Genomic DNA, 13,176 nt, shown 5'->3' on the forward strand with positions numbered 1-13,176 from the left:
AGAACTTTTGTTAAATTCTCGCCTATTGGTACTTTAGATAAAATAACTACACTTGAAGATAGAATCCCCCTGTTTAAAAACAAACAAAACATAAAGCTGGGAAGCCACTGAGCCTAATCCATCTGCCTCATCCCACTGATGAGAAAATGGAGGCCAGAGGACCAGAACCCTTGTCTCTTCTGGTCCCTCTTTCTGTCCCTTTGCACTCTACGATAAAAATTGAATTAGCTGATATTCATCGCACATGGCCGTGTGTTCAACAGGGTACTGGATCCCCTGGGGTTTAGAAAAGTAGATAAAATATGGTGGCCCCCTCACGCCAGTCAGTGACCCAGAGAAGAACTTGTAATTGGGTTGAAGAGAAAGCCTAACATGGTAAAACAAGTCAGGGATGGTGTGAGGTCTAAACGTGTGGACTTGAGATGTCCTGCTGGAATCCAGACAAGGGCCCAGGGCACTGGCTGTGGGAGGAGACAGAGGATGAGGAAAGGCACACGACAAGACTGTCTAGGATGTGTCTTATGTACAGACACTTGTAGACACGTTTGTATTGTGCTGATCCTACAGTGCCTGTGGGAGCTGTTTAAGCTAATTATTTATTTCGTTTACTATGGGAAAATTCTAAACCCTCCACATTCCATTGACCTGGTTTTCAAAGCTTGGGATTCACCTTCTAATTGAACTGCTGCCAACTCTAAATAAAGTCAAACCTACAGGGGGCCCACTTTGCTAATCTAGAGGGGATTGGGAATTGCTCTCTTCTCTTTCTTTCTTTCTTTCTTCGGTTCTTTTCTTTCTTTCTTAAATTTAACTGGAGAATTGTAAAAGCGAGATGACAGTAAGGCAGGTTTTTCTAAAACAAGATAAAATAAATTATGCTATGGACTGGTGAGAAATGAAACCACTACTGAGATTGTGTCCAGTCCAGGAGGAGGGCAGTGGCTGGATCCAATTATCTTTGCCCAAGAGTCCCACAGTAAGACTTCGCCTCTAGAGTGATAAGCATTACCCATGTTACATAGATTACTTAATTTTCTAAGATTTTGGTCTTTGGCATTGCTCAGATTTGGTTCCCTAATACCGGAAGCTCTAGGCCTCTTGGTTCACTGCTTTGAAAATCTAAAACATATGACAGGGAAACTCTAGTGAACTCAACAAGCAATCCTGCTTATCCAAAACTACCAGTCAATTCAAATATCATGCAATATGTGTATGGTGCCACGTGTTCAAAAGTCTGTAAAATTTAGATGTTGTTTACCCAAGCAGCTTGCTGGGATGGCAGGCCAGACATGTAAAATGGCCATGCTAACTCCTTCTGTAACTGTACACTGCCCTCACTCCCAACCTGGAACTGGCTATTGACATTCAATAGTGCCACAGGGCCCCAGGAAAGTTCTTAAATAACCCTGCTTGCTGTAAGCACTCAGAGGTAGCTTTTCAGACCATTGCTTGTGGCTCTGCAACCCCAAGAAGACTATTTGGGTCAATTCACAAAGGGCAGGTGCTCACAGATGATGATTTGGACATTCCCCAAAATCATCCTGCAGTCTGGAGCTTATACTTTTTTGGTTAGAAAGTCGGCCGCCCACATTAACACTGGGGTCTACCTCTGGAAAACAATGCTCAGGCTCGTTAGACTGTGTTTCAAATTGAATAATATAGCCTGATATTTTTTTAATTTCTACATCTTCTCAATGTCCCTAAACAATATTTATACAAGCTCAGCATCCTCCAGAGGCAAATGTCTAATCAGATGTTACCATGGAATTGTGTCTTCATGAACAGCAGGGGAATTAATTGTTTTGAGAATGGATAATTTCTGGGGGAAATTTACTACCTCTTCTTCCACAATCAAGGAAGACTTCCTGAGGAACATAGGTATAGACAAAAGGAAAATGTGGTATAACTTGGTGCAAGATGAATCTTTAATTCTCTAAAGTAAACACAAGGATCAGATGTCACTCCTTGGTGGCTCCTTTACACAGACACATCTCAAAGGCCTTCTAGCCTGGTCAGCCTGTGCTCCAAAACTGCAAGAGGGTGACAAGGTGACCATGCCATGTCCTCTATTAACCCATTTTCTTCAGCATTAAGCTGATTCTTAGCCAGTTCAGAGCAGTCATCTTGGGGTCAATGGATACTGTTGTACATGCTGCTGAAAGGAAGTAAGAAACTAAAGACATCAGAATTCAATATTGGTCCTTAAGAGTTCTAGGGATGCGCTGGGTCCCTAGTGTCTTCCTGGAGCTGACAAATTGAATTAACCAGCTTCCTGGAAGCAGCAGGTGACCAACTCCATTAAGCTAGTTGACATTTTATTGTCATCTTTGATGGCCGAGCTATTTATGGAATTCCTCTTCTCTTTGAGATTCTGCTTACTTAAATCCCTATTATGCATCATGTATGCAGCCCACATGAAGATAACATGGCTTGGTTCTCCTTGATGGAGCAAGATAATGCCTCCTGAAATTGATTATATTGGTAGTCTGACTTTAAGTGGGAGTTGAGCTTGGGATATCGATCTCAGTTTGCAAAGTGTTTTTTTTTTTTTTTAATCACTTAACTGGCTATTCTTTGAGATATTTAAGCTGGCTTCCTGTCTCTAGGCTAAACAGGTCTATTTCTAAGATGATTACAGCCAGCAGTACAGTTTAAGTTCTACATATATGGACTACAGGCATGCTTCTGGGATCCAGAACAGGGGACTAGAATAACCAGGTAAATAAGGTTGCATAAGAAGAGTAGGGAGGACCAGTGGTCCATGGGCTATAGACACAATCAGGCCCTGTAGACTTCTGAGGGAAAATTAAAAGAGACACATGAGAAAGAGTACAAGCACTATCAGGCAACTAGCCCTCCATCCACCACAGAGGAGATGCATCTTTCCAAAACACTCAAGAGACACCCTGCCAACAGGGTGCTCAGCATTAAACAGCCACTCCATCAACAAGGATTTAGGGCAGCTGCAGGACCAGGCAGACTGACAGACAAGGAGATATTCAGGGAGCCCCAGCTTACGGCAAGCCCCCACTGTCCAGGTCCGGGAATCTGATAATGGACTGGTCCCTGCAGACTGGTCAGGAGAGCAGCCCCAGAAAACCACAGGGCTCTTAAGCTTGCTAACAACTCCAACTGATGGAGAAGGAGCACGCTGCTCAACTGCTGTGGGATTCGCGGGTCCACTCGGACAAAGCCAACCCAAGTCATGAGTCCTCGATCATGCCCCACATGGGCTTTCTGCACCAAGGAGCTTTTGCCCGTGGGACATCTCCAAAGGCTCAGTCCTGAATCCCCAGCTCTTTGCTGTTGCTGTTGTGTGAGAATTTGCTGTATCAGTGGCCCCAAGACAGAAACAGTAGGCAGAGCTCAGGTTCTAGAGCCAGAAAAACCCGAATTCAAGTCCTAACTTTGCACCTTCTGGTTGTTTGACCTTGAACAGATTATTTTCCTTTTGAAATATCAAAAGTAGTGCTTCAGTTTGATTCAGTGTGTATACACTTAGTCACCAATGTGTGCCCAATGGTGATGTTCGAGATTTCAGGAGAGGGGAGGAGAGGCCAGGGGAACACTCCAGGGGAAGAGAAGAGTAGGACAGAACTCCAGCCTTCCAGAGTTTAGAATCTACTCAAGGTCGTACAATGTTCACACCACACACACACACTCACAGAAAATAGACTCTTCATAGACTCTCATCTATAAAGTGAGAGTCATAATAGTGCCTTCTGTGGCTACTGTGAGGATTTGAGAACATATCAGACAATGCTGCAAAAGCCCACGCATGTTCCAGACCTGGCACGTAGTCAGTGCTCAGTGTACCATGATTGTTACTGCCTTTTACATTTTTGTTTTTAGATAACAGTAGAGTGTCTCTTTATATATTATACATACATGGAATATAACTTATTCTAATTAGGATCCCATCCTTGAAGTTGAACATGATGTGGAGTTTCACTGGCCATGTATTCATATATGAACATAGAAAAGCTATGTCCAAATTATTCTACTGTCTTTCCTTTATGCACAGTTTTCTCAAATTCTAGGTCACATGTACATGCACACGAGAGAGAGAGAGAGAGAGAGAGAGAGAGAGAGAGAGAGAGAGAGAGAGAGTCTCTTCTATCCTGTAAACTCTAATTCTGTGAAAAGTATACATTTTTAACTCTGGACAATATATAATTATTTTATTAAAGCCTATGAAGACTTAAAAATATTTGTCAAGTGATCGATACATACAAAGAACTGAGCTAGACACTTTCAGATGCTTTAAAGATAAAGTTAAACTTTTGTTGAAGAACTGGGCAACAGAATTGGAGGAAAAGCTCAAGTCACAAAGGCCTCTCTTTTTCTTTATTTGAACCATACTTGAAATCCTATCTTTGCCATAGAACTTTCCTTAAATAAGAAGGAAATCTGCTGGAAATCTTCCATGAGCTGTTACCTTGATGCAGACACCCAGACCTAGAGGCCTTAGGCCATTCCCCAAATAAAGGGGCAGGGTGGGGGCAAAACAGCACTTGAAGTTTCCTGCAAAGATGTAGGAAACTATGTGGTTATTTGTGACCTCAGGGTGTAGCAGCAAGTCTTAATACCCCTATGCCCAGTACCTACCTAGCCCCATCAATGGATAATAATTTTCTTGATCATTTCTGAGGACACTGTCATATTCAGCACTCTGTTACAAGCCAGGTAGACCAAAAGGAGAATAAACTTACAAACCATGTGGGGGGAAACAGAGTATTCACCACTCCTCCTCACTCCCCAAAGCAATATATATGAATAGTATACCTATGAAAACAGACATCCATATACGCCAACAAATATATCATGCCCTTGCTCTTGGCAGGCACCCAACTAGCCCCAGCTGCAGCCTTAAGCGGAATCTCTTAGCAGCCACTTGTGGTGGCCATGAAATATGATCAGACAGGAGTCATATTCCTCATACCTGTGCAACTTTGAAACCAAAGTCCTGGAGAAACAAATGAACGTATTCCCAGGTTGCCTCTTGGAAGACTGCAGTGATTGTAAAGCAGAGAGGACTTTCTCTCTTGGCAAAGATTTGTAAACTGGCGTCAACTAAAGTTAAAGTAAGGACTTTCTGAGAAAGTGTATTTCACGGATGTCAATAAGGGAACTTCAAGCTCATGACAACCCTGCTCAGGTTGGTGGAGATATTCTGCAGAGGAGGCCAAACCCTGAGCCTTTTGGAATGGAACAGAAGCATAGAACATTCCACTCAAATTGCAGACCGTGTAAATTCCCACAAATCTGTAACTCCATTTGCTTCTCCTCCTCCACCAAGGCATCGTAGTGTTTCAATTTGATTCAGTGTGTGTACATTTAGTCACCAATGTGTGCCCGAAGGTGATGTTTGAGATTTCAGGAGAGGGGAGGAGAGGGGAGGAGAGGCCAGGGAAACAAAATGGTAAGACAGAACTCGAGCCTTTCAGAGTTTAGAATCTACTCAAGGTCTTACAATGTTCACACCACACATACACACACACACACACACACACACACACACAAGCAGGGGCAGGAGAAAATCAAAGTGGATTAGAGAAATCTCCTTGTATCATGGGTCTTAAGCCAGGATTTTGTCTTCATTCACTGTTAATTGACCCGCTTATTCCCCCAGTGGTCACACCCTATGCACCACAATGTGGGGAAAATATGGTGGAGAAAAAAAGAACACAGAGAACCTGCCAGCTGTGAGCTTGCTAGCAGAGAGGGAAGCAGGTTTTCACCAAATTTCTTAACAGAGCCGGCGGCAGCAGCTACTGCCTCCTTGCTCTTAGCTTTCATGGCTTCCATCGGGTCAGTCATCCGTGGTCCTTCCCCCTGGTGTTCCTCGATAATCAAACGAAGGCCTCCATGTACTGTGGTGTCGGACGATGCTGAATACCCACCTGTTCTCTCTTGTTGAATCCCTGAGCCAACCTTATAACATGAGTGTGCTTATCCTCACTTTCAGCTTGAACTTCAAGCCCAGAGAGGTTAAAATTTTCCCAGCTTTGTGTGACCCAGGTCGTACCGATTGGAAGGATTCAGATGCAAGTTGCTCAGATTCCAAAGTCACCTACACTGTGCTGTGTTCCTTGCCGACCCAGTTGTGCAGCTTAAGGGTGTTGAGCCACAGGCATTTCATTATCACCTCCATTAGAATAGAGAGGAGAATGTTGCAGGTGGATATAAGGTTTTAAAACCTTCCTTTGGAGCCTATGGAAAAGAAGTTAATCCTGCCAAATGAGAATCACACCTTTCTTTCTCCTTGGCCAATAAATGAGCAACAAATATTTCTTTTTAACACCAAAAAAAATTTTTTTTAAATTAATCCTCTGCTTAGCCTTATATGATTTTCTTTTTTTAAAAAAATGTGCTTTTAACATCAATTGGCTTCTTCCTGGGGCTCCCTCAAAAGGCTAATCTAGAGAAAGAGCTGTGGCTGCTCCTAGGTACACTTTCTCTCCCATTCCTGGGCTGCTCAGCCCAGGGGCCCTGACCAATAGCACCGGGCAGGCAATTCTCCTGAAAGGCACAGAATTCTCCTGCTCAACCCAATCCTCCCTAAGGTGACCCAGCAATGGAGGGGAGACCCGCCACAGTGTCCTGACATTTTCCATGGCCTCTTTTAAGGAACAGCTGGACCATAATAGAAGGTTACTCAGGGATACCCATAGGTTTGACAGGATCCTGTATTTTAAACCAGGCGGATACTAAATCCATCTAACTCTGGAATGTTACTACTCTCTTAGGAACCCAAGAAAAGTTTCTGATGCTGATCTATAAATCTCCCTTGCCTAAAATACCCAAAATTAGTTTCTGTGCCATGGGAACATAAAAATAATATGGCTTTTTTCTTTGACATGTCAGTTAATAAAAAGTGGGAGGTGGAGTCCGGATACTGCCTGCCAGGTCTCTGAAGGGTTTACTCGTTAAAAATGGGAAGCACTTTAATTACCTGTTTGGTTTTTTGTTATGTGTGTGTGTGTGTCTGTGTGTGTGTCTGTGTGTATTTAAGGTCTTATGGACACTCAGGAAATTAGATCATTAATTATACCTGTCAAGATGCTATGTGACCCAAAGTAATTGAATATTTCTTAGGGTTTTCTTTTTCTTTCTTTCTTTCTTTCTTCTCTTTTCTTTCCTTTCTTTTAATTTTTAAATTTTTAAAAATTATTGTTTTTTTATTTCCACATAGTCTACTTTAAGTACTTGATTAATGAAGAGAGTGGATTTTTTTTTTTATCATGGATAATTCAACACAATAACTTCAAAATCTGTGTATTTGGCTTTGATGGCTTGCTTAACAGAAAATTTTCTTTCCCAAAGTGCATGTTACTTAATCTAGCTTTAATGCTAATTTGAATTCCTAAGCCACGAGAGGAAGGGAGAGATGACACAGAAGTGAGCTGGGATCACAGATTCTGGAAGATAATCCCCCACTTAAATGAAGAGACTATATTATACATACGGAGTGCCATCCTCCTGTAGACCCACTGACTTTTGCAGGTAGGAGGAATGAATAAGAAATCACAGTTCATTCAACTCTAGTCTAGTTGTCAAAAAGTAGGTAACCCTTCTTAGCCAATGCAAAGAACAGCATCCTGATTTGGGGCCACATATGCCTCATTGTCCTAGATCCTGGCTCCCATTTAACCTCTTTGATTGGGAAGTCAGAGGTATAGTTCTCTTGTCTTTCAAAGATAAACTGTACTGTAAGCTTGGAAAAGAAACCTCTACTGTGCATCCAACCTGAGCTAGTTGTAGGGAAGCAGCCAGACAGAATCTTAGATCAATTCAAAAAGGGCATAACTAGAGTCTTGGTGGGCTGGGTTGAAGGGAAGCCAAGATACTCTAAAACCAGCAAGATATTTCTGAATGTTCTGCAGGGCTCTCACCTCTTCCATGTCCCCAATGGTCACTGCTATTCTTATTAGAGGAAAAAAGATTCAAAAATACCCCCATCTGTGAGGCTACTCATGAATAAAAAGGTGTCTGCAACACTGCAACGGCTTTCAAAGAATGGATGAGACCCTGAAGCACACTGCAGATGGGAGTATAGATTAACGCAAACTTCCTGGAAATCTCCTTGGCATAATATATCAAAATGTATAAAAATGTTCACACCATCTAAATCAGAAATCTTCCTGCTAGGAATCTACCTTAAGGAAATAATCAAAAATGAGTACACAGATTTTTGTTCAGGAATGTTTATCACCACATTATCAGAGCAAAACTTAAAAAATGGTGGGGAACAAACTAAATATCAACAATTGGAGATTGGGTAGATTCTAAGACATCTGTTCTGGGGAATTTGAAAAGTCATGTTTTGGAAAATAGTTAATGTCCTGAAAAACTGTCCATGATCATGGTGACTATTATGGGGGCATAAGGATTTTTGTTCTGTATAATTGTGTTTTCCAAATTGGTACAATTCACAAAAAATTATTTATGTCCAGAGAAAATAATACATTCTTACTGAACAAAAAGGAAAAATATACATCATGCCTGACATTCAACCAAACAATGATTTGGGTTCCATACCCTTCTCAAGGATGGATGGAAAATATTTTTGTACTTGAATGGGTTTGCATTTGGACTCATTCATGCTCCCTGGAGAGTATCACTGAAGTTGACATTGATGCAGTGTTCTAGCTCCTCTTGCTTGCAGACAGTCTCTTCCAGAGGAACCCAGGAAGGCATCCTATAGATTCTACAGACAGTGAGCTGCAGATGAACACTTAACCAAAGTTTGTGCAGAGACCAGCTACTAAGGAACTGCTCAGAGGAACTGGTTTATCTCTCAAGATCTTTAAGAGCTGCCTAGCAAGGGTCACATCAATATTGATGGTGGCCTTAGACTGAAAGGGCAGGACACTAGTCATTAAACAGAGCCAACCATTCCCCAGCACTTGTCGCCAGTGTAATTGGTGTCTTGCTTTCCCATGTCCTTATTCCAGGAAAAAATTATTTGGTGGGTTTGGAGTTTCTGTAAACTGCAGTTACCCTTCTAGTGAAGGTTCGTATATCCTCTTCCTTTTTGGTAAACTCAATATGTATTCATCACAAGGTAATTTTTCCACTGCCACTCTCTGGGTTTACATTAGAGCTGTGTCAATCACATCACAGGGGGCATGTGAAGAAGATAAAACTTCCCAAACATGAGAAAAGCTCTGTCCTTAGCCAAATCCCAGGCACACTTTGCCAGACACTTTCCCCTGAAATTTTCAAGGCCACGTGTTCAAACGGGAAATTTAATCCACATGTTTCTGATTCATATGTACACTTAATGCATCAAAATATCATCTCTTTGAAGTCCAAATGGCCTTTTTATAGACTTCTTCCTTAGGAATGGAAACTTGTGCTTGGCCAAGAACTAACAAATTTGAACCCCCCAAAGTCCAAGTTCCTTTCAAAGTTCCCAGCTCAGGAGATTGAACCACACTTTGAAATACACCCTTCATTCCTCCAGCCACCCCAGTGTGATTGTAAATCTTGGGATACTTCATTCCATGTCTTCTCAGTCTTGATCACATACAGTCATGGAAGCTTCCAGTGACAACCAAGTGGTTAAGAGCACAATCTTCCAGGGAATTACCCCAGCAATGCTGTGAGAGAGAGAGAGAGTGAGTAGAGGGAGGGCAAGCCCCCAGCCCCATCCAGGAACCTGAGAAGGAAGTCAAGTGATTGGCCAGGAGTGACAGAATGGGGGACAGAGCCAACAATTCAGTCTCAACTGCAGACCAAGGATGAGATTCCAGGATGTCCTGGGGGGAACCCTGGCAGTAAAACATCACATTTGGAAGATTTGGATTCAGAGCGTCCACAATTCTATTCCCAAATGCTCCATGCAGACAATACTCCAAACCTCATGCTAGATGGATGCAATTGTTCATGTAGCCTCTTCAAAAATCCTATCTGAAGATGATCTGAAACATAAATCATTGCTGTCAAAACCAAAAGTTGGGGAAGAGGATTGTAAAGATAAGAGAATTATCCATGTTATGCAATGTTTCCATCAAGCTCAGACCTTTCCTCCAGCTGGGTTTCAAATCACTAACATCCAGTGGCCCGAGGAAGGGTTGGGGTATTTGAGCTAAGCAGAGAGGGTCCCCTCTTTTCCCCTGAACTCCTCTCCATACAGTAGGTCCCTTGCAAGCAGACTCTGTCCAATATATTGGTCATATCCACTACACTGATTGGCACTTGGTAGTCGATAAATTTAATATATAAATTGGGTGTGGCCATCTAAATAAAATTTAATGTGTTCTTCCATTGTTCCTTTGAACATCTCTTTCACTCATACTTACAAAATTTGACTGCAGAAAAAATTATCAGTACCATCTCCCCAGTATAACCACCATTAAGCAACATTCAGGAAAAATAAATCAAATCTGTATCTTAAGCAATTTGCCTGCCCTCTGTCATTAATCACTTCAAGTGGGCGGATGAATGGTCATTTGCAAATGGGCAAAAAACACAGGGATGTGGAGTGCAAATTCCGTTAAGTCTGCCTTCTTGAAATAATAACTGAAGATGTTTATAAACTCAACGATAATGCATCTAAAAATACCCACTCATGTTCACATTAGGGAGTAGGGAAAATGGTGCCTTATTGTGTTCACCCTTATTCAAAAGGCTTTCTAATGAACTTCACCAATCAAAATCCATTGCTTATCCAAGCTCTGTCAATCTCCAGGTTGATATGAAAGAAATAAGATGCTTCTTCACCATTCAGTTTCCATGATGGAATCTGCGTTAGTGAGGTTTTAGTAAGCTGAAGATGGAAATAAGCCATCTAGGCCACCATCTCTTTTTTTGAATGGTATATTCTCCCATAATCACTATGTTTTAAAGAACCTAGTTATGTGCTTCTTCTGTTATCCAGATGGGAAAACTGAAACAGGTGGACTGTTACATAACATGCCAACAAGCTGGATTTAGAATTTGAAGGTCAGCATCTCCTGCCTATGGCTTAAACCTGAGTAGTATCATATCCCAAAAGCTCTTCCTTCCTCTTTGCCTCCAGGGACTGTGAGGAACACTGGGGATTGATCTGATTCTGCAGCTTTTCAAAACCTGCTTAGCAGTCAATGCTTTCTATCCATTAAATGCAAATAACCAGTATGTAAAATCCACACTCCAGGTGGGACCCTGGTTGAATATCAAGGAGTGGGCTAGTGAAGCCCCTGCCTATTTGACCCTGAAAGGACTCCAAGACTGACTAGAACTCTTCAAGGCACAGGTTGAAAATCTGTGAAATGGTTCATTTCTCAAATCCCCCAAAGGTGCAATGGCTTGCTAGGGTCTCTTAGTTAATGACAAAACCAAGCCTGGTGTCCCAATCCTGTTGGGTGCTCTATTCTTTCTACTACACTGCAATAACAGGAGAAGATTTATTTTCCAGGTCAGCAACCCCCTCATTACTATTAACCAAACATCAAAGTCAAAAGTAAAACAGTTAATGAGTGCAAAAGAGAACATCTTAGAACAAAATGAAATTTTGAATAGGAGGTACCATAATAGTTTAGGTCAAAAATTGGCAAGCTTTTTTCCAGAAATGGCCAGAGAGTAAATAGTTGAGGCTTTGAGAACCATATGGTCTCTGTCACAAGTATTACAACTCTCATTGTAAGCCATAGACAATCAGTAAAGGAAAGAATGTGGCTGTGTTCCAATAAAACTTTATTTGTGGCCTCTGAAATGTGAAATTCATATAATTTTCATATGTCACAATATATTATTTTTCTTTTGATTTTTTCCCTCTAATTTAAAAATATAATAAACCATTACTAGCTCCCAGGCCACAGAAAAATAGGCAGATGGCTGGATTTGTTCCTTGGACAAAGTTTATCAACCTTGGTTTAAAAAAAAAAAAAAAACTTTGCTTCACAAAACTTAAGCATAATTGAATAGAAAGTTCAGGTTCTTTGAGCAAGGCTTAGCACATAGTTGTTTGAAGAGCTCAACTGTAACAATACAGTTAACCCCTGGGCATTAGCATCTAGATTGCTTTGATCCAAGTCCTAGAAGTCTATCAAGTCTCCACCAGGGAAAATCACTTTCCTTTCCTATGACAAGAAGCTGTGGGATCAGTATCCTGTAAGGGAACCCAAATGAGGGTCTAAGGCCAAGCATGAAGGCAGAAAGGTGAGGGCCTGAGCCCTGGACTCGATGCCACAGAAATGATGCTGGTGTCAATGTAGGCAGGACACTGAAGACAGCAGCTCAGTGCACTCTACATTAGCCATGAACCTAGAGGCCTCAAAGTCATTCATTTGGTTCTTTAGTGACAACCATGAATGCATTGGCTGGAATGATTAAAACCATCATGGTATCAGATAAGGGAGTGTCCATGGGCTATATTCCATCTTTGAGGAATGGGATAAGTTTTTTCCCCATGGAAACAATATTAGGAAAAATTAGTAATGTAACTTTAACATTAAAAAAGCCTAACTCATAGGATTTACCCAAGAAACAATTTATTCAGTGGTATTTCATTGGGAGATCAATATACCTGGATTAAAAAATTGGGGTGGACCCATGACTCTTCTGATAACCTTTAGGAAATATAAATACTCTTATTTCATTATTTAAAATGCACAATCACATGTAAACTTCAATCTTGCTACAAAGTTAAGACTTCTTCCTCTGCCCTTCACTCCTACCCCACACTTCAGACATACTATAGTCAAGAAGCTTAAGGTCAGAAATTGGGATGAACACAATTCCTTTTCTCTTCCACAGCCCACAGCTTTGCTCTTCCTTCCCCAGCTTACTCCATGTGCTTCCTGAGGCCTCTGAATTAGACTCCAGGAAGAAACAAAGAAAACAGGGCAGAGACATTCTCACTTGACTGGCAATGTGATGCTTTAGCATGGCCACTCTCTGGACCTGGTAGGTGTCTAAAGAGGAGTCTTCTATAGGCACGTCTCCAGATGCTGTGAAGATCTCCATAAGGACAGATCTGCAACCAGCAGAAAGTATTTCTATTCCATTTAGTAGCTTATTCCTTCCTTGAGCCTAAGAAACCCTGCTGTACCTCCAAGTTTTCCTCTGCCAAAGTCTGAATGGCCCTCTGAGAGGCCCTTTTGGTTGGGACTTAAGGAAATGCCATGACAACTATCTCTCACTGAGACGCCATTAATCTGTGCCCACAACCCTAAGAGTGCAGGCAAC

This window comes from Marmota monax, unplaced genomic scaffold, assembly GCF_021218885.2.
Source record: "Marmota monax isolate L192 unplaced genomic scaffold, Marmota_monax_Labrador192_F-V1.1 WCK01_AAM20220418_F8-fsc00077, whole genome shotgun sequence".
Classification (NCBI taxonomy): Eukaryota; Metazoa; Chordata; class Mammalia; order Rodentia; family Sciuridae; genus Marmota; species Marmota monax.